The sequence below is a fragment of the Catharus ustulatus genome, chromosome 1 (assembly GCF_009819885.2).
Source record: "Catharus ustulatus isolate bCatUst1 chromosome 1, bCatUst1.pri.v2, whole genome shotgun sequence".
In the NCBI taxonomy this organism is placed as follows: domain Eukaryota; kingdom Metazoa; phylum Chordata; class Aves; order Passeriformes; family Turdidae; genus Catharus; species Catharus ustulatus.
The window spans coordinates 93,643,086-93,670,269 of record NC_046221.1 but is presented as its reverse complement, the minus strand read 5'-3'; the positions used below and the strand labels follow the sequence as shown (position 1 = coordinate 93,670,269).

Genomic DNA, 27,184 nt, shown 5'->3' with positions numbered 1-27,184 from the left:
ATGCTTTGAGTTTATTTGCCTGCTTTTAATGACACTCTTAAGGCAAGTAAAGAATGTTATGGATTCCTGTTTCTTCTTTCTTTAAAGTAAGTATTTTTCCAAAACACATCACAGAATTCAGATCAATAGCATTCCAGCGTTCATAGTTGTAATGAAGAAACTCTGTTTTATACCTTTCTGCTACATTTTCTCTGACTGTTTTCATGGGAATGTAAAAAACCCAAGATTTCTATTTGGATGCTGCTACTGGCTGTAATCTGTTTTCCCCATCCCATCACAAGATTTCTGGAGAAAGCATTTCTTTTTGCTTCTGCCACAACCCTCTCTTTTGTGCTGTGTAGGATGACAACCTATTAATGTATGACCAAATGAAATAAAAGAGACTACCCATGAAGAATAGCTGTCTTCAAAAGCAGACACTTACAGCCAGTTACAGCCATATCCACAGTCTGCAGAGTCTTTTGAGCAGACCTGTGTGCTTGCATGCAGAGTTAGCATTCTGATTTCCATTTACTCAGTGCTGTTGCAATGTTGTTGTTTCACAGTTCTGCTTATGAAGGCACAGTAGGAAGTGTGACTGTTTTTAGAATAATTACTATTGTACTGTGTTCTTTGTTGTTAGAGAGTAAGGAAGTAGACTTTCACTGAGTAAAACCTAGATCGCTTGAAAAGAACTTATATCTTCAGCATGTTTTATTTTGGATTCTGCTTCCTGCTTTGAAAAAGCTTGAGACATTTTTAAGGGCTGAATGGGAGATTACAAGAATGTAACAGTGTTGGTACTGAGGGGGCGTTTGTGTGTTTTGTTTTTGTGTTTTTTTAAATGCCCTCTGCATCTAAACTAATATTTTTGGTATTACACCTGATAGAATTTTTCATCTGTCCCTAAAGAAATGCAGCCATTTTTAAACTCCCAATAAAAATTTAAAAAGCATAGTCGTCAAAAAGGCATAGTCATAAAAATTCAGGAAGAAAATGCCCCAAACCTACTGTCAATAAGTCAGCTATCCAAAATGCAATAAAAGTATATTAAAAATCTATACTTCTAGGCCATTGCAGCTAATAAAAATAAGCAGTATGACAAGACAGGGAGACAGGTAGCTCTGTGCTGCATCACAGTGCATAGATTGGATTTCCTCAGTGAAAAAATAATTCAGTAGGCAGTTTAAGAAATTTAAAATTAGTTTCTGGCTTGTAATTTGCCTTTTGGCACATGGCTGCAGTCAGAAGTAGGTTTTTTTTCAGTGTTTGACTCCTAGATAATGGTATTTTATTAACATTTTTTTAACATTTGATTTTCTGATGTGATAGCACCATCAACTAATTAAAAATTAACACCAAACCTAACTTCAGATTTAGATTTGCTGATATGGGCAACAGCAGCATCAGAATGGACTTTCCTAATCTGTCAGTGTACATTGTTCAGTGGTACAAAATGATTTGGTTTTACCTTCATATCTACTTGATAGAGCAAAACCATTCTTAGACCGTTCTTAAACCATTCTTGGCTTTGCAAGAGAATAACAAATAAATAATAGATTTTTTTTAATGGATATTTTCTCTGATTTACAAAATTGTAATAAGATGCTTTACCTCTTGATCACCTCAAATGTAATAAGATTAGAAATAACTACAGTAATTTCACGAATACAAGCCGCACTGTTTTGACCAAAATTTTGCTCCCATACCGGGAATGCGGCTAATATTCAGGTGCGGCCAATATGTGAATAATTTTCTGACAGTTTCAACCCTGGGAGTGCAAACCAAGTCAGTGCAAACTGCAAAGTCAAGCTCCTGCCAGTAAAACCTGGCATTTACGCGGTTGTTACAAATTGATACTCTGTTGTGCGGCGGGTGGAGCTGCTCCGTGCAGGCAGCACAGGGGGTGGGGAGGGCGGGGCAGCTCTCTCCTGCTTGTCCCCGCGGCTCGGGGGAAGGCAGGGGCAGCTCTCTCCTGCTGGCCCCACGGCTCGGGGGAAGGCGGGGCAGCTCTCTCCGCTTGGCCCCGCAGCTCGGGGGGCTCCCGTCCCCGCGTGCCGCTGCCGCAGGAGAAGGCAGGCTCCATCCCCGGCTCCCATGGCCGCCACAGGTGCTGACGTGCTCTGTGCCCCCCCTGCCACCGTGGGGCAGCGCCGGGCCGAGGTTACCGAGCCCAGCGGTGGTGGTGGCCGGCCCCAAGCAGCCCCACCGAGCGGCAGCGCCGAGCTGGGCCACCCAGCCCTGTCAGCAGCCCTGAGCCCTCATGGCCCGAGCCGAGCCAGTAAACCCCGCCCTGCCGTGATTCTGTTACTAATTGGTAACTTTGTTGCACGCGGGTCCTCGCTGCGAACACAGAGCGGCTTATACTCGGGTGCGGCTTATTTATGGACAAAAACCAAAATGTTTGCCAACACCCGGCAATGCGGCTTATACTCAGTGCGGCTTGTATTCGTGAATTTATTCCTAAAAACATTGCTTCTCTTTTCTTAACGTGGACTGCTGAGTGATTTTAAGCATTATGCATACTTCAACATTAACCATGAGTGATGCTGAAAAGAGGAAGCAAGAAATGTAATAAACCTTACTGAAATGTATTAAATCAATGCGTCAAAAGAGTATAGATTCTTTTTTATTACTTTGCTTATGGATGTATGGCACTGCCATTGCTCCACTTCCACACAGCTAGAAAGCAGGAGTACTGTATCTCCTTATGATGCTGCAGTTAATGTAACTCAGAAATTCATTACACTGAGTATTAAATAACCCTTTACCCATATGAAAGCATTTTAAAATATTAGATTTCTGAATATTTTAAAACATTGTCCTTGTGGATCTTGCGCTTGCAATGTCAAATAGTGCAGCAGTATCTTCTAACCAGAACCAGACTGAAATTGTTTGACATTTGTGGTATGTTTAAAATACACAACAGGATACTTTTTCATTTAAAGACAGTGTTGTAATAGAGTTTTGATGTTTATCCTTAAACTTTCAGGTCCTATGAAGGGTTAAACTGAATCATACTTTGGGAATTCAAAAATATATTTTTTAAAAAGGCCAGAAATTTCAGTTATGATTTTGGTACCAAACATCTCCTAGACTGTGGCAATATGTGTATTACAGAATTTTCTTGCTGAAGCTAGAAGGATTGAGCATTGAGCTAAATGGGATCAAGTTAAAATATAGAACCAAAACATGTATTTCTATAAAAGCTTCTCTCAAAATATGACATCTGAGTGAACTGCAGGAGGAGAATAATCTCTGTGGCCAGTACATATCATCAAAAATAACTACAGTGGGCATGCACAAAATGACTGTAAATGGCTTAGTATTTTAAAAATTTTTTTTTTTCTGTGGTAAAACACACAGGTGGTACCAGATTATGCTAAGGAAGCAGTCTCATAAATGCTGTTTATAATTTCATTTGCATTATGTTTTTAGAGAACATTTCATGATAGGAAGATAGATCTTTACATTCTTTCTACAGGCATCATACCTTGGTTATGAAATAAGTTTCCATTCCAAATCTTTTCTTTAAGTCAACACATTTTAAAATGGTCTTTTGTTCAAGATAGGGATTTTTCTCTTAATTCCCAGGTTTAAGAAGTTCTGTGTCTGAAAATAGTAATGTTGGAACTGACACATACATGAAAATGGGTTGACCTTTCCTACACAGTAAGAAGTAGTAGATACAGTATCTGCTTAGTATTGATTTGTTTTTTGCAAAGGTCATTGACAGGAGTCCGTATGGATGAGTGACATCCCAGCGCTGCATCCTCACTCATCAACTTGTAAACCTTGTTTCCAGTCTAGGGTGGTTCAGCCCTTTTGCTTGCTTGTTTTAGAACACCATTTGCAATCGCTGCTTTTCCTGATCCCACTGCTCAGTGGGACAACTCTGAAATACCACAGTCAGTGAAGTCCAGCAAAAGGTCACCGTGCTCTCTGCAGTGACTCTGTACGTGGCAAATGAGAGAGGTGTTAGAAGATAATTAGGAATAAGGGATAGGTTTTTTTGGAAGAGCTTAGACCAGGGGATGTTTTCCTCGTAGTTCATGAAATTATTTAGCCGTGCAATTAAGTAATCCTAGCGTGCCCACAGTGAGTGGCTGATGACCCCACTGTGGGCTCTACCATATGCTGAGTGACAGCACAGCAGGGGCTCTGGTGCAGATGCTTCTTGTTTCTCCTTCAGCCACACCTAGTCTTTTGTGCAAAGGACTCCATTTTATAAGCAGCTGTTTCTATGAGCCAATCCATTACTTTTGGTGGATTTACTCTCTACAATCCTATGAAAGGTAGTAAAAAGCATCTGGTCAGGGTAACAGGTACTGTCAATTTTGAATGAGTTAGGAGTGTATGTTAAGAACAAGTAAAATCACTTTGTTTTACTTTGGAACTTTGCTCCTGGACTTTCAGCTCTAATTTAATAAATGAATTAATAATTAACTTGATAAGCTGAAACTTTAGAAAGGAATTTTCTGATGCCTTCTGTTACTCTTTTGGTAGTCAGTTATACCTTCATATATAAGAAGAGCAGTAAATAAAATTGGTACATGCACTGTCATGCTCTCTGACTAATCTTTGTTGCATAGAGAGTCAAATCTGGATTGCTTCATTTATTGAAAGAAATGAATACTTTAATAAAATAAATTAAAAGCTGGAGGTCAAGATTGCTAGTTTATGAACAAAAAGGATGAAACGCTTCTGGGAAATTCTGAGTTTTATTAGTATGAGTGGCTAGAATGTTTTGCATAGAGGTCTGAAAAAGACTAGATACAGCCTTTATTTTTATTTTTCTTCCTGATTCAGGAAAAAACCCTCAGGATTCTGCTTTTATAATATGTCTGTGACAAAGAAACTATGGAGACTAAGTTTAAATGTGATCTTTCTGTGTCATTCCTCTCTAGATAACATTTGGAGTAGGGAGATTGGTACAGGCTTACTTGGATTCAGGCCATCAGTTTAGTTCACATTTTTTTAAATGCTCACAGCCTTGATGTCCTCAGGTGCTGTTTTGGCAGGAACCCAATGGCCTCTGTGCCCATGGGGAGGTCTGTGAAAGGGCACATGAGCTGATGAATGAGATAGTCCAACTGGAACAAAACACTGATAAAAATAGTGAAACTTCCCCAATGCAAATTCCTGTTTTTTCCATTTTCTCTGTCTCTTTATCTTTTTCAGGATTTATATGGAAGCTTTTTTTCCCCCCTCCCAAGGCTGTACAATACTTACAGAAGCAATGCTCTTCCCTCTTCGGGTTTTGCAGCTGCTTTTCCTAAGAAGCAGCATTGTGAGACACCAGTGGGTGATGTTTCTGGTGACGTTTGTGTTGCCTTGGATGTTCAAGGAGTACTAACATTGTCCTGCCTGGCTGCTGGGAGCACTAGCAGTTCCTTTGCCAACTCCAGGGGAGCCTGACAACTTCATTACTGACTTACATGATTATTTGTATTTCAAGTAAGGCTTTTGGAAGACCAGATATTTAGCACAAATATAATTTCTGCCATCCTCTGTGTGCACCTGTTGTGCTTGACAACTTTGTTTTGGTTTCAGTGCACTGCTGTTTCTCAGCACAAATTATGTAGCCTTGGAGAGGTGCTCCAGCTGACTGAAGTCAAGACATTTTGAAAGCCACCTTCACTTATGTATGTTGTTCAAAATTCAGCTGATTTTTTTCCTGTCTAGTTTTTTTGAAGTCTATGGACACTTTCTGTTTTGCTCCACCTGAAACTCACTCAGTGGTCACTGACTCAATGTCAGTGCATGACTGACAAATATTAACTTGTGCTTTTTATACCTTATGTCACATTTAAATCAAAACTTTGGGCAATGCTAATTCATCTACTTTTTGAGAAACACAGATATAATTTCTTACTGGCCCTTTTAAAATAGTCTCTAATCATCTTTCTGTGAAGATAGCAAACCCAATATTTAGCTCCATTTTGAATCTTATTAATTTCACTTGTAAAGCAATATGAGTATTTAATGTATTGTTATAATTTGGCTGTTGAGGACACACTAAACCATTCCTAAGAGCTTCCATGGTGTCTCAATGAATCTGAATTTCCTGGTGTCATAGCTACTGCAAGACAGAGCATTTTGCACTCATCCTTTATTTTCTATCTGAAGCCCACCTTGCTGCACTTTTAACTAGCAGATTTGAGTCCTTAAAAAGTTGTCATTTGCACTATGACTCTTTTTGCTCCCATGCAAATTTCTGACTGCCAGTTCTACTGACTCTACTTACTATTCTGTTCCCTTAGCACTTTGCTACTCTTTTTGTTGCTCCTACTGCATGATCCTTAGTGGTCAGGATTTTTAATACTTTAAACACTGGTATCCACTGAATTAGTTTCATTTAGATTTATATTTATTTATATTTATATTTATATTTATATTTATATTTATATTTATATTTATATTTATATTTATATTTATATTTATATTTATATTTATATTTATATTTATATTTATATTTATTCACCCAAGTGAATAGCTGTTAGTGTTGCCTGTGTTTTTATTATTATGAATGGGGGCTAACTCTGTTCATTACTTACTATTTAAGTCTTGAATATATCTATTATAACTACTGGTGAACTTCATATCTCCTGAATGGAGCAATGTATTCAGGATCTTCTGCTATTTTTTTCTCCAGATGGAGATATGATGTGCAAGTAGTAGTAACTTTGGGATAAGTGTCTCTACAGTGTTTGAGTGATTTCATCACATTTCTTTTTGCTCTCATTTCTGATGTAACCTTAAAATTATCTTCTGTCCCTGTAACATCAAGTGTAACTGTGGCTGCCTTCTCATCTGTGATAATGCCAATTTCCTCTCCGCATTGTTCCAGACTATCTGTAGCTCATCTGGTCTTCTTATAGACAGAGCAAACACATTTACTTTGTCAAATGATGGCACAAGCCTTCAGCTCCCTTTCTCTAATGAGCAGGTTGTTTACAGCAGCCATGCTAGATGCTGTAGTCCTAACACTGTTGGGGTTTTTTGGTTTTGAGTTTGGTTTGTTTTTTGGTGGTTTTTTTTTTTTATTTTTCATTTTGCTGCCCTCTGCAACCTGTCTTCCTGAAATTCTCAGTTAATATCCTGTGTCTTTTAGCAGTTGTCTTTTTTCCTCCCCTCAGCACTGAGACTGCACTTGGCCTCAGGCAGGTGCCAGCTAGCTCTATTCATTAAATACAAAACGGCCTGTTGCTGAGGCCATGGCTGCCCTGATGAAAACTTTTCTGTAGCAAAAGGCAGGCAGCTGCACAGCTTCCAGGGTGCCCAGGGAATGTGTTACACACCACTGGGAGCAGAGCCAGCAGAGCACTGCAGCAGAAGAAGCTGAGGAGGAGTGCAGAAGGATGGGCAGTGACTGTAAAGGGTTGAGGGTGTGGTAAAACCCAGCCACCTTAAGCTGGACAGGGATGAAATGAGTCTGTGTGTACCCAGTAGGGGTTTCAGAGTGCCAAGTTTCAGGACAGCCAGGTCAGAAACATATCCCAGCTGATCTGGTTCAAGAGCATGGGAATGCACATAACCTTCAGGGCTTTTGTGTTTCATCTCCAACTGTTATAGAGTACTTTTCGTCTACTGTTGATTATCTTTCTTGAGAAACCGTTGTCCTTTTGTTCCTACACCAAAATTTTGTGTTGCTCATAGACTTTTGTGGTCTGTTCTGCTATTAAGTCCTTCTGGTGTATTTAAGTAGAGGAGACCTATTTTCATAGGCTGAAAAATATATGCTCCTCTAGATGCTGCTCCCAAAATACATTCTTCATCCCCCACAACAATCTCAATTACTCTGTCTCTGGGCTTGATCTGAATTACCTTAATCTTTCTGAAGTGTGTGACCAAAATAGAATGGGCTTGTTGAAGTAAATCCTGCAGTCTGCCAATTGAGGGTTTGGTAATTGAGACAGATTAAAAGATTCTTGAAATGGTGGTATAACCTCATCAAGTGGATGCTATGAGAAGATCAAATGTATTGTAAAGCTAAGAAAATGGCTTGAGCATTTCAAATAAACAGAGGAAAACTGGTGGATTTCCAGAGAGAAGGAAAGCACATTTTTCTGGGAATTCTTCTAGAGTGTAATAAATTTGTTGGAATGTGAGCTTTCTTGTTTGTTGTTGTTATGAATGCTAGGCTGGAAGTGATAATGTGGTCCCATAAACTGGTTGAAACTTGTAAGATTGGAGTAAAAAAGAAGATTGTGAGATTTTGTATAGGGATTTTTTGTTTGTGGATACCCCAATGACTTAAAGGAGAGAAAAATTATTCAATTAAACTTGGTCACTTTAAGCATTTGGTTCTTTGAGGCTAAATGCACTAACTTTAATTGGTAATTTGAAATTATAGCAAATAAGTACCTAAAACTCAGAACTTTGTAGTGTATGCTGTCAGTATTAGTCAGTTCCTTCTAACTTAATTATTTCTGTTGTTTCTCTGCTGATTCCATCGATTCACATTTCTTACCTGTTTTAAACTTTATTTCTAATTTGAAGGTTGTAAACAAAGATGGTATCCTTGAAATTAAAGGCTGCCTTTAAGAAGCAGCAGAGTCATGATTAAGATATGGGAATATGAAAGATAAATGAATCAAGACTTTTAACAGAACTGTCTCCTTTATATTAAGGTTAATAACGCCTAGTGAATTCAGGTTTAATTTGCTAGATTTTATTAGTGTATTTGGTATGTGTCAAGGCAGAAGGAAATTGCATCATTGATATTACTGAGTGCCAGCTCAATAACATGTTGCAAGTAATTTAGAATTTATGGCAAGCTTTTGGATAGTAAGACTGTTTAGAGGAGTATGATGTATGTACTTCGGATTTTATGGAGACTCCCTAGGCTTGTAATGAATCCAGTGATCACAGGCAATGGTTCTCAAAAGAGCTTTTCAACACTCAGGCTTTTCTCAGCCTTCCACTTACCATTTCTTGTAGTTTGTCTGCTTTTACCTTTTTAAAGGTGTTTAAAATGTCAATATTTTTTTTTTTTTTTGCATCTGTCATGATATAAAGGAGATTTTATCCACGTGAAACACTTCTTTGCAAAATCTGTCAGTGGTCACAATCCAGATATTTCTGACTTGTGAATAAACTCTGTACGAAAACAGTATTGCTTTAAAGGAAGGAAAAAAAATTAACACAAAACTACAAAAAGACCAAATATATGAACAATACTAAAACTGATACAGAGGTGTGAGGCACCATCCTACTTATTCTTCCCGTGCTAAAAAAAAAAATGTCACTGACCTGTTGGTTCCAAAATCCTGGTGCCAAAATCTTGTCCCATTCTGTCTTCTTTTAAGTGCCTGGCTTTTTGGTAAGCTGGGTGTGAAACTTCCAGTTCAATGACTGTCCAGCTAGCTTGCAAGAGGAGAAAGAGATCTGCCTGCCAGTAAGAGCTTGTCTCAAGATGCATGCAATCTTGCTGTAAGTTCTAAAAGATGAAGGTTATTTTATTTCACACAGATCTGTTATGTCTGAAAGGTGAAAACAAGAATCCAAAATGTTCTGTCAGATGATAGCTGCGTTGCTTATCTTGCAGGGCTGTTTAGCCTTTAGTAACACACCAATACACCTAAAGAGCACCAGCCCTAAGGTTCCCATGTGCAAGCTTGCTGGGGAGTGCCTGTCTGGCCTTCCAAGGACCAAACAGCTCGTATGTAAAACTTTATGCCAAAATACTTAACGTGCACTCCATCAATATCCTATACACAGTGTAATGTTTCAGTAACATACTTGAGGAATGGTTCCTTCCCTGCAAAAGATATTTATGGGCAGTTTTGATAACTTGATTTTTATCTGCCATCATGTAACAAGACATTTACAGTAACTTTTACTACAGCCTGCCTCGTTGTCAATTTGGGTGTTATCATGCTTTGAAACTGGAATGGGGCCATGTGACGGACCTCTGAAGTGTTGTGGCTGAGACAGTGTATGAAAGCAGTGACTGAGCCCAGATTAAAACAGACCTTCTAACTCTTCTTGGTCATGTACCTCCTATGTGAAGAGTGTGCTACAAGCAGGTAATTTCTGCATTATTGTCCATGACTCCAACACAAACTACCTGTGTTTGTGATGCAGTGTGTTACAGAAGTAGAGTGAAATGAGTTTGTAAATCTGTCAGCAACTGGTTGCCTCAGCCAAGGAAGAAACCTAAACAGCCATGGTATAGTTCAGCTAACCAGATGTACCTGAACCAAAATAGGTAGGGACAGTGCCTCTCCCTCCTACTTGGCTGACAAAGTCACTTAGATGAAAGAGGGAGGCTTCCAGCATTCCAGGAACACTTGTCAGCTGTCTTGAGTGTCTGTCTTAGTAATGCCCATAGTAAATAGGATGTTCTTGCTTGTTTTAAGTCTCCTTCTCTCTTCTTTGAGTGGGGGTAAAGTCTTGTGCTAACCTTACATATGCATTGTCTGAAGGCAGTGCACAAGGGCAACTTTCTGTCAATCTATGAGGAGTCCTTGCTGTGTGGGACATGGCCCAGTGATGATTATATGCTGGTTCATTTTTGAGAGGAAGAAAGCTGGTTTACTTTAAAGCAACATGTACAAGCAAAATAGATTTCAATGCCTTGAGCAATACCTGTGAAAATTTAAAATCAAGGATACATCATGTAGCTCACAGTAGTGGTTCGGATACAGAAGACTTCACCTGAAAAACCATAGAACAATCACAGTCCGCTGTGAGTTTATCTGACTGTGTTTGCCTATTTAAACATCTAAATGGGATGGGATTGCCATGGCAAATAGTACTGGCATTTAGCTTTTCTAATGAACTTCAGAATGAGTTTGATGAAGTATGCTTTTAGTATAAATTGGAGTTAAGCTGCACTGTCAAAATGTGATATTGTAGGTGGCATTCTTAACAATGAAGTGCAAATGAAATTCTATCTACTTTTAATTAAATAAGCACACACTCCACTGAATTGTGGAAATTTAATTCTCTTAATCTGAAGTCTCAGGCCCTGCACAACTATTGTAATTTGAAAGATAGCGCTGATATATTTCAAAGCTGTTTGTACTCAACAAAATACTCATGTTTTCTTTGGTGAATTTGGGGCCCTTTTGATTTCATCAAATATTTCTTTTTCAATTGTGTGAAAAAGAGCTAAGGTAACCTTTCCCCTGGTTATGGCCCATGAAAATCAGAGCTGTAAGCATGTAAGTATCAACAACAGGGCTAAAGCACCTAGAATCTGGTGCTGGTATCTGGAATACTGAGGAACACCTGGAATCTGGAATACTGAGGAGCTGTTGTGGCTGCACCCTGTGGACAATGCAATGAAGTGTGTTGCTATGTATGAGGAATTCATACCTGGCAATTCAGAGCTGTCACAGACCTTCCCAAGTGGAAAGGGATTGACCACAAATTCTTACTGGGTACCCTGCCATTTTTAAACTGTATGGCCATGATAAGATGCTGGAAAGCCAGTTGGCTGAAGATGTTCCTATAGAAAGGTCATAAGGCTTGGAGGAGAGAGATTCCCTTGACAAAGCCTCCTACAAGATGTAATTCACACTTAGCAGCGCTAAAGTAATTTCATGATTATAAACCGCACCATTTTGACTAAAATTTTGGTCCAAACCCAGAAGTGCGGTTTATAATCAGGTGCGGCTTATATATGGACAAAGAATGAAAAGTTGCTGTTTTAGGTTGGAGGACAGGTGTCTGCTGAGAAAGGCAGGAGTTTCTCTTTGAAATGGAGAATGTAAACCCCCTCCCTCCAAATTATTATAATTTTGAAATCAAGGGGCTTTCAGGCAAAGATATGGGAATTAGGAATAACAGTTCTTTTCTAGGGGAATTAACATAGAAATACAGTACTACAAAGAAACAAACTCCAAACCCTGACAAAGTCAGAGTACAACCTGACACCCTGTCAGGCAGAGTGTTGGTAACAGTCCCGTTAAATGGTGGCTGCATCCTCCTGCACTGACAGATGTGATTCAGTTGGAGCAGTGCTCCTGTAGAAGGTGCAGTTTCCCTCTGGAGGTGCAGTGGTGATGTGGAGAAATCCAGTTTTCCTCTGGAGTCCAGTGGAGAAATGGGCTCCCTTAGTGTCCCAAAACCTCTGTTTTTATCTTGGTAAGAAATGTTGGGCTCTTCCCCCTGGCTGGAGCAACTTCCACTGGGATGCAGTAATTTTATCAGTCACACAGTGGGACTCAATGGGCCATTAGCAGAAAATGACTCTCTGGAGGAAGGATGGGTTGTGAAAAGATAAAGAGCAATGCCCTGCCTGGTTTCAATGGATGGCCCATTAGCAGAATATCTCCCACTGAGATAAGGATCACTCCCCCCACGCCCAACAGATGGTGATAGAATAGATACCTTTTATCACACTCTGTATTGTAACCCTAGACAGTTGCTGACACCCAGAGGTGCGGCTTATAATTGTGACTTTACTGTACTTTGTTTTCAGTGTTGTGAGAAGATGTGTACACCAAATTTAATACGAGGGGGAAAAGAGGAAAAATAACTGTCAACATTCATGTAATACTATGCTTTGAGTTACAAGTCTTTTAGAGAAATTAGTATGTCCTTCATCCTTTTCCTCTTTCTCAACTTTCAGTATCATATGAATCACATTGCTACAAAGAAAAAACAAAGATGGATGTAAAGTCTTTTAAAGATCAGAAATACAATTTTATTTGTCAAGAGTACATGATAGGAAGTAAGATTTAGTTAATTATCTAGTATGTTTAAAAAGTTGCTGTTTCTTGAGTTTGGAATAGTCAAATTTAAATGTCTCACTGGAGGGGTTTTTGCATACAAAGACCTGCATTCAAACTGTTTCAGAACCATTTATAAGAGGTAGCAATCTTTTTGAATATGTTTATATGTGGTTTATGTGTTTTGGAGTCATCTCAGTTTTATTTTCACAGCCTAAAGTATTTTTCACCTCCATTATAAGTAATTTAAAACCAGTGGCATATAATATTTTCTATGTCAGTTGCTTGACTTTCATTTTCAAGTCTAATTGACGTTTACTTGCAATGAATTTGAGCTATCAAATCACTAAAACCATTACTGTAGCAGAATCACTCTGCCTTTAGGGTGTACTTATATTTCTACATTAGCAGATTTGTGTTTTGTACCTATACAGTGAAATTCCCTGTATCAAACTCAAACAAGAAAAATGAAAATTAAATCCTCTCTTTTTGTTCTTTCTTTGTAGATGTGAAAATTTTACTTATGTGGCTATATTGACTTCTTGTATACCTGACCAATATAGTAACTATGGCAGTAGAACTAGCTAAATATGGAATTAAGCATTTGGGAAAACAATATTCAACATATCTTTTCAAGAATTGAGAGTTATAGTGCACAATTAAGAGCTTAATGGACCTTTACATTTTCTGAGATGCTCATTTTAAATGAGACAGATTGCTTGGCAATGTTTAATAAAAAGTTTGATTACATACAGTGTATAAAATGAAGACTTAGAAATTAGGCATGTTCAGAAGCAATTTCTCTCAAGCACACGGGGGTTGATACAAAAAGAGAGCGCGTGTGAACTTGATGACTTAGAATATAATTACTGAGGTGCACAGCATATTGTAAGTAATTTAAAATTTGTGAATGGCAACTCTCTGTGAAGGTTTAATCACTGCAAAATGTAAGCGTTGTAAACTTGTTTTTACAACCACAGAAAGAATTGCCCTCCTGATTTATTCTGTGTAGCATGCAGATTAGTGTCACATTTTAGAAGGAAAAGAAAAAACAGCAAAGCATTTTTTGGTGAACAGAGGCCAGCAGACTTGCTGATGGGACATTCTGGGTTTGAAGTCCACTTTTAAGGGAGATGGGGAGATGTGACACAAATAATGCTCTACCAGCTTTGGTCATGTGCTGTTACTATCTCCTATGGGCTCCTTCAATGCCTTTTCCAGATGTACACCTCTGCTACTGGCAGACTGGAGTTGCTGACAGTCACTTGAAGTCCAAATGCTGAATGTGGAGCTGAAGCAGTGGGGACACACGTGTGCACAGTACCAGCTGCAGTGAAGACCGGTTATTTTGGACAAACAGCAAGGCAGGTGGACGGACATGGTCAAAGCCATCCATACTTACAGCAGCTCATAATAATGCCTATGGCATGTAGCATGTCTGGAGTCCCAGCTAGGTTAGCAGTCCTGTCTCTGAAAGTGGAGCTGTAAGATGGTAACTATTGCCCTGGAATGTGACCTTCTGTCAGTGCTCTGAGTGGGTGTTCAAATTGCTTGAGACTTGCACTGACTCGAGGATCCAGGGCTGGAAAATCCAGGATACTGGGTATCATTTGGTGAAGACCAGCTTTCTGAAGGCTTTGCATAAGGAAATTTTGTTCTCAACCGGTCCCATGCATTATTCTCACTCTTAATGGTGTCAGAGGAGTTGTGGTAGATGGATTTTGGCTATTTATAACTTCAAAGCTTTTGGGTCTAGCACAAGTGTGTTGCTAGGAAAAGCTACCAATAAAGAAGAAAATGAGAATCCTAAATTCTTTCTAGAAACATTTGAGAAGATTATTATTGAGTCACGCAACAATTTAAGGTCTGTTAGACCTATTAGAAAATGAATACATGCTCCTCCATGCATTGCTAGTCCTACTGCCGCTAAACTTTCTGAACTTACAGTGTTTATAGTTTGTTGAGTACAATCTGTTATGCTAATGGTGTTATATTTGCTTATTTATGTAGGTAATTTTAAATGGAGCCTCTCACCATTGTACTAGGTGCTTTGAAGAAAAATTAAAAACATAACTTACATAAGCTACCTGTGGTGGATACAATAAGATAGAGCTGCTGGTAAAAATGACCACCAAAGCATATAGTTGAGTTCTCTGAAATTAAACTAAAGACAAAAAAATGGATGCAAATCAGGAGATGAGAACTGCTAGTCAGATTAAACAGTTGACAGATTAAACAGTGACTCTCTGCACTTTCTTCTGGGTCCCAGCAGCAGTTTGGGCCAAAATTTACTAATGGACTAGAAGTAGGGTTCTAGCAAATTTAGTAATGTATTTTCTACATTTCTTGAATAATGAAGAATGAAGTTTCTTCCCTTTTCCTCAGGCTCTTTGCTCTTGGTATGTTCTGACGGGTTTGTCTGCTGCTTTTATAACAATGCGAAGGGATTATTTTGTTTTCTTTCTGCTACTGTAGGCAAGTGATTTGGCTACAGGAAAAAGCTTTGCAAGACAGAGCAGCATTATCTGCAGAACCTTGGTTTTGTTATACCTTATACTTTTGTTATACGTGTGTAATGTGTGTAATGTACCTAGAAGGCTGATAATGTGAAGGGGAAAAAAACCCCAGCAAATTCAAATATGTGGGTAATAGGCTACTGAGAAATAAAACTCTTTGGTCTTTACATATGCAATTCTATTTCTGAGAGCAAAAATAGAAGCAGACTGAGAGGGCCTAAAATAATTTTGAAAACCAGAGGGTTTCTATAGTGCTATGTGGCTGCCATGATTTTATTTTTATTAGTTGTATTTTTTATCCATTTTGCTAGCACACCTTTTAAACACAAGTTTTATAAGAAATTCCGGTTGAGATGTTTTTCAGCCATTTTCACAGCCTCTTAATGCTAAGCTCCACATTTTAGGACTTTGGACGTTCTTTTCTATCCTCTTACTTCATGACATGGGATAAGACTGACTGCATACAATTATTGCCCAGAGAAGGGTTACACTTTAAGGAGGAAATCATACTGCTATTCATCATTGTTTTCTATGATCTTCCATACAGTTCCTGCTTGCTTTGTATCCAAAGTATTATTTTCTTATTTTATGGACTGCATTGGTCTTACCTGACTGTTTTAACTCCTCGGCCCCTCGATCACCCTCTTCACCGATTTCACTGTCAGGCACTTCATAACATATTTTCCAGTTAAAAACAACTCTATGAGCTCACTTATGTCCTGATATTGTCTATGTAGAATAGATTGTCAAATCAGCCTTGGTGCTTCCGAAGAGCTGCTAGAGCTTCAGGTTCTTGCCTGGTGCCTGCCCTGAAATAATTTGAAAAGGATGCTTTGAACATGAGAATTATGTCATGGCAGCAGATGTTAAAAAATACTCTGCATTTAATAAACTGCTAACCAAGTAATAACAAAAAAACCACCAGACAAAAATTTAAGATTCCAGCTTTTTTTGCTTCCACTGGACTCTGGGGTCTGTATCTGCGTCTTATATCTGCAAAAAGACATGTGTCTCTTGCCTACAAGAGGAATGCTGTTTGTATTGACTGTGAAATTGTGAGATTGTAGGTGTTAAAGCCCACAGCTGTGACTTCTGCTCCGAAGAGAAAACTTGACATGGTCTCTGCAAATATTAGGAGACTTGTGGTATCTCCCTTTCTTTTTTAAAATGCTTCTGAATTGACATTACTAGTGAAGAGGACTGTAGCATGTTATTAGGCTCGAATGGGCATTTTGCTTGACTGCCTGGCTTGGCTCCTGAGAGGTGGCGTACAGCAGCATCCTGTTCACTTTTTTCTCACTGGATGAAGTCAATGTGTATTTCAACTGCAGCTGAGAAATGCAGTATTTATTTTTTTCCTGTTTCAGAAGTCTCTGAGTCCTTCTCCCCTAAGCTGTACTGATGTGAAATTTGACAGCATCCTCAGGAAGATCTTGAGGTAGAGATCCTACCAGGATGTAACATGGTGTAGAGGTCTCCCAGTCCACTCCAGAAGGCTGCAATTGCAGCCTGGGGTTTGTCTTTATGATCCTCAGTGAGTTTTTATACCAGCAAGAGAGAACTTAGGATGGATAATCGGAGGCAAGGGAATGTATGAAAAAGAAAAATATGAAGCACATCCTATGCATGCATGTCTAACATGTAGTCCCCAAGTATATTTTCCTAAGCAGTCTTTTCTACCTGATTTGGCCCATGGGTTTGAAACCTCATTTCTTTTTTTCCCTGAGGATGCTACTAACCATTGGTCAAGAGACTTGGTCCCTAAACACCTCTTTTATCTAATAATTATTAGTTATATAGGAAAGAAGTACTAAGTGGAGAAAGAAGATGCACATTTTCTCTGTCTCAGCTAGTTTATGTGATATTGGGATTTACCTGAGCTTGCTTGTCTTGGTCTTGTATAATAAGCACTGTCTCATTTTTAATGAGGTTTTACCTATTCTGGGGATTCCTTTTGCCTCTCCTAGAGTGTTTGGTCTTGTCCTTTGTGAAACACGAAAAAAAAAGCCATAAACACTTGTGTATTCAAAATGACCTGTTCTCCTCAAACCATTCCTGTTCAGCATTTGGAACAGTTACCTGCGAAGTTTTCTTACTTTAGTGTTGCACAGACTCATAATGCAATGAGGGAGTTGTACTCATTTACAGAAATTGCAATATCAATATTAGTCTTCTTCTGCCTAAGTCACTGGAATTTTTTTGCTGCCAAGCACAGGCAGAAGTGCACCGTTGCTCTGGTAGAATATTTTATCCCACAAATGTCTGTAATATCTAAAGCTGTTTTTCATAGTGGATAAATAAATTGATGTGATGTCTGGGTTTTTTATCCAGTGAGAATCAATCCAGACTTCCTTTTATCACTGATTTTGAATTTAATTTTCTACATCTAAGCATCTCCGATTGATCACATAAAATAAATGCCATACAGCTTTGAGCACAAAGGATTGGATGGTAGCAATTGCGCTGTTTACATTATTTGATAATAGCCATAAGTCTGTGTGTATAAATTCTGAGGGATCTACATCCTTCATGAGAAATGTTTGCTTTCGTGTTATAGTCTATTTCACATGCACAAAGCCATGGAGTCTGTACTGCAGTAAGTGATCTCTGATTTCTTTTGATAACTTCAGTTTTCAGAAAGTATTTCTATGTTTATGTACCCACTGTAGTAAGAGGTGGACTATCCAATTTAACTTTTGCACCATAGTCTATGCTGGTGTTGTGCATTTTGGGATGCATGAGGGTATGTTGCCAGTACCAATATATATCAATATCCTTATCTTCCTTCTGCTCTCCTTATCTCACTTACCTTCTGGAACCTTCACCAACTTTACTGCCCTTCTCTGGACTTCCTCCAGCACTTGAGTGTAGTCCTGACCTGAGTTTTGGTACTGTTCATGTACAAGTTGGTCAATTTAGTTACCATGACTATCTCAGTTTGAGATTGGTACCTAAGGTAGGTAGCATAAATCTACTGTTTTAAGGATGACCAGTCTATGTTTAGATGTTAAACTTAGGCAAAGCAATTCTAGTCCCAGCATCCAAAAAGCATTATTTACAGTATGCATTTCTGATGCTATAATTTTATTTATAGAAGAAAACAGACATTTTATAAAAATGGTCCAGAATGTGGTAACCTTTAAGTTTTGCAGAACTTTAGAACAAAAGGAGAGAAAGAGGATGATAAGGATTTTTTTTTTAAATGAAAGATATAAATGATTGAACCAAGATTAATATCGGCAGCTGTTATTAATGTGGTACTTCTAAAAGTGGCAAAAATAGTCACTGTACTATATTGCAGTAAGCTGAGGGAGCAGTGGCTTCTGTGAAACAGTCTACCTCTGAATAAAACAAGAAAATGCTGTAGAATATTCAGTGCAAAGCTTCTCTGTGTTTGTGGGACACATATCAAGCACCATAACTGCTAGTTAAGGATCAAAGACAATGCATTGCAGTCAATGGAAACTGTAAGGAGTTGGTAGATTTAGGACCACTCATACCCCCTATAATTCATGGGGAAGGACAGGGGAAAAACAGGGCTGTTCTTTGTTGCTGTATTTTTTTCCCTTCCAACTCTGTGGCAGTAAGTTACCTATAAGTACAGACAACTATGTTATGGTTAATCTTAATAACTATAATACATGTGACTGGAGAGAAAATGTGCACTCTCTGTCCTTCAAATGTTGTACGATAGCCACATTTTTTAATTTGTAGTCCAACCTTAAAAAACATTTTGCTCAGAAAATTGGGAGTCCAGCCTTTTGCTTGCAAAAAAAACCCCAGGTGTAACTAGGAAGGTGTAAAATTTGAGTTTTGTTCCTCTTCACACAGCTACTTGGAGCTTTCATTGGCAGAGGCCGTGAAGTAACAGTTTAGTAAGAGACAATATAATTCTCAGTGCAGAGTTGATGGTTTAAGTAGCAAAGTGGGAATATATGATGGTACCATGCATCCGTCTGCTTGAATAAGTGAAAATGAGAAGAGCTCTTAGTTGCAAGAACCTGTTCATTTTTTTTTTTTCTGTGCTGTGACCTCTTTAGGGGAGAATTAGTGGTGATAGCAGTGTATCTATGTGTTACATGGCCTGTTTTGCAGCTTCTTTTGAATTTACAGGTGTTTTTAACAATTAAAAATCATTGGAGAAATAAAACTATGTATTGAATGCATATTACAAAAAAAAAAAAAAAAAAACCACCAAAACTTGTAAGACAATTATTGTTATTTTCATATACAATACCATATTGCTATAAAGCTTTCCTGCAAATTAGACTTGTGGCAAGAGTTTAGGATGTTTTAAAAGGTTCTTCCCTTAAGACAATGTGCTAGACAGCTTTTTAATGATGGTGTATGATGAGGCGAAGGGGTTACCCTTACCTATACAAGCCATGAAAGGGTAAAGCTTTTGCCCCAGCTCTCAACAGTGCAAGACAGACTTCAGTGTTAAAAATTAAACCAAGAGATCTATCTGCTCAATTTTTATTTTCACAGACACCTTCCTCACTACAAATGAAGCCAGCAGGTATGGGAAAGATAACCTCACCTGTGCTGGGGCTCCTAGCATTGTCCTTAGGGCTATACGTCAGCCAGCGCTAATAAAATAGGGAAAGCTTCAGCTGAATCTTTCATTTGCACAGAGCAGTTCTCTTATCAGAAGCAAAGAAATTGATATATATAATGAATAATTTTTTAACCTATGTTTGGGTCTGTTTAAAAAGATTTTATTTTTTGAGAAGTCTGGGAAGGAAATTTAAAGATGAAATATATTTCTTACCTAAACCCTCCACTTATTCAAGGAAAGTATTTAGACAAGTGAGCATAAAGGAGCCCCAGCTACAGTGGCAAAATGCAGAATAGAAGATGTGCAAGGAATTACTCTCTCCAGTATTCTGCCTAATTAGCATTAGATGTGTTTGTGCATGTAAATACAGTCTTCCCTTGTGTATACTCTGCTGTTCACACTCAGAGTTAAATTCATCCATGGGACAGCTACTAATGTGCCAGCTGCATTGTTAGTGCATTCAATATACTTTAAAACATTGTAAAGCAGGACTGCACTTCAGTGAATAATAAGCGCTGGAGAGGAAGGGGAATATGTTGGTTGTAGTCTCCTTAATATACATCTGCCTGAGGTGTTTTTTTATTGGTAAAATGTGGTAGTGGCAGAGTGTTGCCCGTCTGCTTTGATGGTGATCCATGAGCCAGACTATTCAAAATGGAGGTTTAGGGTATGTGTGAAGTTGAGACACAAACCAGAAATGTGATACTGTAGGTAATATATTCAACACAGCAGTGCAAAAGAAACCCAACACAGAGTCATGGAATCTTAGAATGGTTTGGGTTGGAAGGGAACTTAGAGATCACCCAGTTCCAACCCCCCTGCCATGAGCAGGGACACCTTCTAGAGGAACAGGTGATTCAAAGCTCCATCCAACTTGGATTTGAACACTGCCAGGGCTGGGGTATCCACTGCTTCTCTGGACAATCTATTTTAATTCAGCAAGTGTACACTTCAATGAGTTACTGAAATTTAATTCAGTGAGGTTAAATCCTCCAAACCTGAATAGCCTTTGTACTACATAATTAAAACACTATCTTCTTGTAGTCTTAAGCGAGGTTTCTATATTGAAGCTACTTTGCATTCTATACCTTGCTAGGTCAAACTTTGAAGTAATCTGTGTCTTCAGACCTTTTTGAGATTTTTGTTACATTGTCCCTAGAATGTAGCACAAGATACTTGGTTGATCATTATTGTAATTGATAATATATCTTAAAAGTTTGCAATTTCTGGATTTTGTTATATTCCAGGTATTACACATCTTCTGTGAGACTGTTGATTAGCAACATTAAAAAATCACTCACACTAGAAGTTAGAGAGCTAATCATAGATTTGGAGCTTGCAAGAAGTAGAATTCTTCTTGATAGACCAAATATTGTGATGCTGTGGCTCTGTTTCAACTTCTTGGAACCTTTTGTTCTCTATGTGTAAAATGTGAAGATAATATCTCGCTGAGTTAGAGAGGTATTTTGAAGCTTACTAAGTGGATACTTTTTATCATTGCAAGATACTTGAGTAGAAAATAATATACTGAATTTAATTGTAGAAATATGTGCAGCCAAACTTTATCACAATCGGTGTTATAAAAGGAGTGTGTCTTTCATCTTTGGGCAGTTCAAGACCAGGGTTACAGATTGATGTTTTCATAGAATAAATATCTTATGCTTATACAAGTAGCCCATACTGCTTTTGATGGTTTGCTGTGAAATAAATTTTCCTACAATTCTTTAAAGTCTATACACAAGTGCAGTTAAAAAGACCTAGGGCCTTGTCAGTACTCAAAATTGCTCTCTAAGTCATTTGAGAGTGTGCTATGTCCTTGCAAAGCATGACACGTACAGTTGATGTTTAAGCTTAGTTTGTATTGATGTTTCTCTTGTTCAATCTCATGAAATCTGTGGGGAAGGGGTGTCCACAAGCAATAATGCTTTTGCCATCATGATAGCCCTTCTGAAATAACTGCCTGAAGTGACTAAGAGGGTGATACATGAGGTTTATGGAAATGAACTGCTATTTTCTGAGTTCCTAACCAGTGGTCTGACTCTCAGACCTTGTTCCTGTCATTTTGTCCTTTAAGCTAGCAAAGTGTATACAGGTTTTACTTTATTTTAATTAAACCATTAAAATAATGATATTTAAACCTGTATGCTTTTGAGTAGTACAAGATAGGCAAAGTGTTGGTTTTTCTTTTTTCCTAACTGTGAAAATTGTGCCCGCTGTTCTGTATATGTATAAATTGTTTGGTTTTATGGAGTTTGCTAGTTTGCAGTGATGCTGACTGGAAGGATCATTCTTGTTATTTGTGCTCCTGAAATGCATTGCATCTTTTTTGTAGCTGTTAAGAGGGTAAAAGACCCCAGTCTACAATAGGCATTTTTTAAAATGTTTTGTTCTTTTTTCCCCTCTTACACGGTGGGGGGAAGGGCACACAGTTAGTTGGGAAATATCTATGAAAACTTAGGGTTATAAAGAGTGATACAAGTTAATAATTGACAACCACATTGCAAGTAAGAATGGCCTTTTTGTGAGCTAATTTGCACTGTCTCTGTGACCTGGGCATGTTGGTCTTGGCAGTGAGACAAGGTCAGCGTTTTGTCACCATGACCTCATGTACCTTAATTTCATTTACTTGGTGCGCTGATTGGAGAGAACAATCAAAGAACACTTTCATGTTCTTACTCTTCAAACAGTCGAGGCAGCCTGCACTGATAATTTCCAAATAATTTGTCTGATTGCACACATTGTGAAAAATTATGGATTTCAAATTACACACATTTGGAATTAAGTTCTTCAACTCACAGATGGCTTGGATAGATAAAAAGTGAACCTAATTATTGAAGAGGAAAATATGTACAGAAGCATTCTAACATTTATGTAGCTTTTGGGGGACTCCAGATGTGTCATTTGCAATGCCCAGGCTTTGTTCAAAAGTATTTGTTCTCCTGTGAAGCTTAAAACAACTTTATACCCATGAGCTTGACATCTCTTCTGGTATCTATCTGAAAGGTTCAATCAGTAAAATATTAAAGGATAGCATCTTTCTAAATGCAAATCTATGTGCAAATCAAACTCATGGAAAACAAATCTTGTTTGCTTGAGACCATTTTCTGAGTTTAATTGGGAGAAAGAGCTCTTGACATATGAAATTTTTGATAGGCATTTGACTTAGCACTGCACAGATTTTCATGTTTTTATTTATGTTTTAAAGGTTCTGCACTCAGACATGGTGCAGAATAAAGATTTCTATGGAATAAAGATCTGTAATTTGGAATGAGTGACTCAAAAAGGCTTGAGATGCATGGATATAACTGACATATGCTGCACTTCTGCTGCTAGCATAAATAAACAGGGGGGATTTTAGTCAAAAGAGATTGTTCAGCCAGTTGAGGAAAACTGACATGTGCATGTACCAGAAAGAAAAGATGTGTGTAGAAAAATTATAATCTACATTTTTCTTTGTTTTCAATGTCAACAGTTAAACAGCAGGAAAGAAGTTGAGTTTACAGGCTGAGGCAGTGTCTGAGAGGCAAAAGAACTCTGGCCTAAAATATGTTAAAACTTTTACAATGAATAGTGAAGATACTCCCTCAGAACACACACATTTATGAAAACATGTTTACTGAGATGGGGAGGCACCTTAGAGACCCTGACATGTTTTTTACTGTTTCTTTACACTAATAGTGGAATTCAGTGGATTTTGGTTCCCACGGAAATCAAGGAAAATGCATATGAAGAAAGATAATGTTCAGTTTAAGCTTAATCCACACCATAGAAAAATGTTTCACATCAAACAGTGAAATGTGCAAAGCTTGTTTGTAAGTTTAGAAAAAATCAAGCTCTCAAATCACTTATTTAAGCCTTCAAAAGAAACCTTATAATAATTCATTTTTGAATTACAATAAGTAGTGTAGTCCTGCAAGGATCATCCCAAAGATCACAACATGTGCCTGAAAGTGTTGTCCTGAAGCTTGGTACTTCCCTGGGGAGCCTGTTCCAGTGCCTAAGCACCCTATGGGTGAATAATTTTTTACTAATATCCAACCTAAACCTCCCCTGACATGGCTTCAGGCCATTCCCTTGTGTTCTGTCATTGGTCATCACAGAGCAGAGATCAGTGTCTGCCCCTCCTCTTCCCCTCATGAGGAATTTGTAACTGCAATGAGGTCTCCCTTCAGTCTCCTCCAGGCTGAGCAGACCAAGTGACCTCAGCTGCTGCTCACACGGCTTCCCTTCAAGGCTCTTCACCATCTTTGTTGCCCTCCTTTGGATGGTGTCTAATTGTCAAATGTCTTTCTTATATTTTGGCACCCAAAACTGCTCCTGCCACTCGAGGTGAGGCTGCCCAGCTCAGAGCAGAGCAGGACAGTCCCCTCCCCTGCCCAGCTGTGATGCTGTGCCTGATTCCCCCAGGACAGGGTTAGCCCTCCTGGCTGCCAGGGTACTACTGGTTCATGGTCAACTTGCCACTGACCAGGACCCCAAGGTCCCTTTCCATGGCACTGCTTCCCAGCATGTCCTTCCCAGTCTGTACATCCAGGGTCACTCCATCCCAGGTGTAGAATCCAGCACCTTCCTTTCTTTCACTTCTTACAGTTGGTGATTGTCCAGCCCTCTAATTTGCTGAGATCTCTCTGCAGGGCCTCCCTGCCTCTGAGGGAATCAGCAGCTCCTCCCAGTTTTGCACTGTCTGCAAACTTGCTCAGTATCCCTTACAATCCTGTGTCCAAGTCATTTATGAAGATGTTGAAGAGCACAGGACCTAAGTGGGAGCTCTGTGGAGCCCCACTAGTGACAGGTCACCAGCATGATGTCTCCCCATTCACTATTACCCTTTGAGCCCAACCCATGAACCAGTTGCTCATCCATTGCATGATGTGTTTATCCAGATGTACGCTGTGCATTTTGTCCTGGAGGATATCATGAGAGATGGTATCAAAAGCTTTGCAGAAATCCAGAAAGTTTGCATCACCTTGCTTCCCTTGATCAACTAGGTGGGTTATCCTGTCATAAAAGGAAATCAGGTTTGATAAGCAGAACTTTCTCTCATGAGCCCATGCTGGCTGTGACCAATGACTGGTGTTTTTCCTGATGTTCCAGAATAATCTCCTCCATAACTTTACCAAGCACTGAAGTTTACAGGGTCCTCCTTTTTTCCCTTCTTGAAAATTGGGACAACATTTACGAGCATTTCAGTAAACTGGGACCACTCTGGCCTAAGACTGCTCAAAAATCATTGAGAGGTTTTGTGGTGACATCAACCAGTTCTTTGAGGATTCTCGAATGAATTCCATCAGGTCCCATAGATTTGTAGGGATTCAGCTGGAAATTATTAGTGTCTTTGTATGGCCATCAGCAAAAACTCTTTTTCACCAGGAAAGATATTCTCTATCTGTTCTGGAATGATTGATATATTCTGAAAGTTAAGGAAAGCTTCTGGATTTAGTAAGACCATGGCTATTGGCAGAATAAAAAAAAATAAATTTTTGACCTCTGAAAACCCTGTAGCATTCTGTGGCAATTGACAAGTTGTTTTTCTTAATGCCTTGGAGATTGTGGCAACTTTTGTACTCTAAAACAATGTACCTCTGTGAGATCTTAGGCTTGACCTGACATGCTTTTTAATAGAAAAGTAAATAAGTGGGAAAAGATCAGCTTCAAATGACACCCTGAAACCATTGTTTAAGATCCCGAGAATACCATAACTCTTCCCCTTTGCATGGAAGGTGACAGGTCACAGTGCATTCTTAAGAAATATTTTCTGTCTTAGCCAGCTATGATCAGTAAGATTTTCTCTTGTTTTATTTTTAACAAACTCCTGGAAGTGCCTCTCTGAGTAACATAATGAAATCATTCAGGACAGAAGACAGACATGGACTGGGAAGGGGGAATTGTTTGAATTTCAGTACAAATTGACTTTTACTGGCTTTGAACAAAAAGATAAGAAGTTGTCATCTTTGCAAATCAAGATGTCCCATTGCCATTAAAATGTTTCTGTTTTCTGATAAGGTCTCTTCATATGAGATTATAATTTACACCTTATGTCATGTCCAAATTACATGTCATGAAAATAATTTTTTTTCCTATTGCATCAGGAGCTGTAAGTAGTCAGTGTCTTTTGATAACTGGGAAGGATTCCTGTTAGCTCACCTGTAATTAAAAGCATCTTTCAGTCACTGTGTGGACATGTCCACTGAGAATGACAGAGGACTTCCATTTCCTTGAAAGAATTTTTAGTTCTGCTGTATTTGGGAATAGTGATTTTGAAGTCTATGTTCAGTCATAACCAATATGCATGTGATTCATTGTCTAAGTAACAAAGATAAAATATGTTTGAAATTTTAAGAGCTAACTTTAACACTTGCCCATGTAATGAGATTACATTTTATGTCTATCAACAGTTTTTTATTTATTTATTTACTGGAGTACAATATTCTATTCCTTCAAGGAATAGCTACATCTCATGGAATACTGAACTCTAATTGCTGGTGATAGGAGTACTGGATGGTGAAAAATTCTGTATTATTTTTACTGAGCTGTCAATAAGAGCTCAGAGTTGCAGGTGGCATTTCCAGTGACTTAGTTTTCCATATAGCCTTGCAATGACTGCCAAGACACTTTGCTCACTTTTCACAATAATCCAAATAGGAACTGAGATATTTTATTAATTTGGGGGTTAATAAAAATTGCCTTTTGTTAGTGCCATGAACTTGAGTGATTTTTGAATCTGGCCCTTGGGCTGAGGTCTGTGCCACCATTCTTACCCATTTAATAGTTACAGGTGTCCTTGGAACTATTTTTAGGACTACAGTCTTTTTCTAAATAGGGAAGGATTGATGTATATATCATCCTTGACCTCATTTTAACATTTACCATAATTTTCAAGGTGCAAGATGATGGTGGCCTTGTGAGAGGTTTTTGTATATTGAACAATCACAGAGAACATGGCTGAGATTTTATCCTATTGAAATCAATACATCTTGTCTAGTTTATGTCACTTGCTACTGTTTGATTATCTACAAGCAAGTCAAATTGATTACACAATATAAGAACCTTATAGCTTTGAAGCAAAATGACTGAGCCTTTAGATTTGGCTAGGATAGCTATCAGTGCTGATGGCAAAATATAATTAATAAATTAATATCTTTGGTTGGGAGGAACAACTTTTAATAACTTTGAAGGACTTAATACAACCACAGCTTGGAACTAAAATCCATCATAAGAGTTAAAATCATTGTTGGGGCTTGCCTTTTTCAATCTTCTGTCCCAAGTTCTTGGTTATCAGAGGTGCTTGTTCGTATATATATCTTCCCTCTATTTTGGATATAAAAAACAGTCTTAAAGTTTTGTTCCTTATTTCAACTTTTGTGATTATTGGTGGAGGAGATTTTAAGCTTGGGATAAAAACAGAGCAAACTATCTGTGAATATGTGCCCAGGTAAAAGGTTGAGTGA

General features: G+C 38.4%; 1 protein-coding gene and 1 long non-coding RNA gene across 2 annotated transcripts in view; one reads left to right on the top strand and one right to left on the bottom strand.

Moving 5' to 3' along the window:
• Window positions 1–27,184, top strand: part of MOCOS (molybdenum cofactor sulfurase) — a 220,706-nt gene that overhangs the window by 32,829 nt on the left and 160,693 nt on the right. The gene's annotated exons all lie outside the window — the stretch shown is intronic.
• LOC117005320 lies at window positions 2,595–5,285 on the bottom strand. Its single transcript, XR_004419805.1, has 3 exons — window positions 5,212–5,285; window positions 4,923–5,032; window positions 2,595–3,932 (listed from the first exon to the last, which is right to left on the bottom strand). It is a non-coding gene; the product is annotated as an uncharacterized LOC117005320 (long non-coding RNA).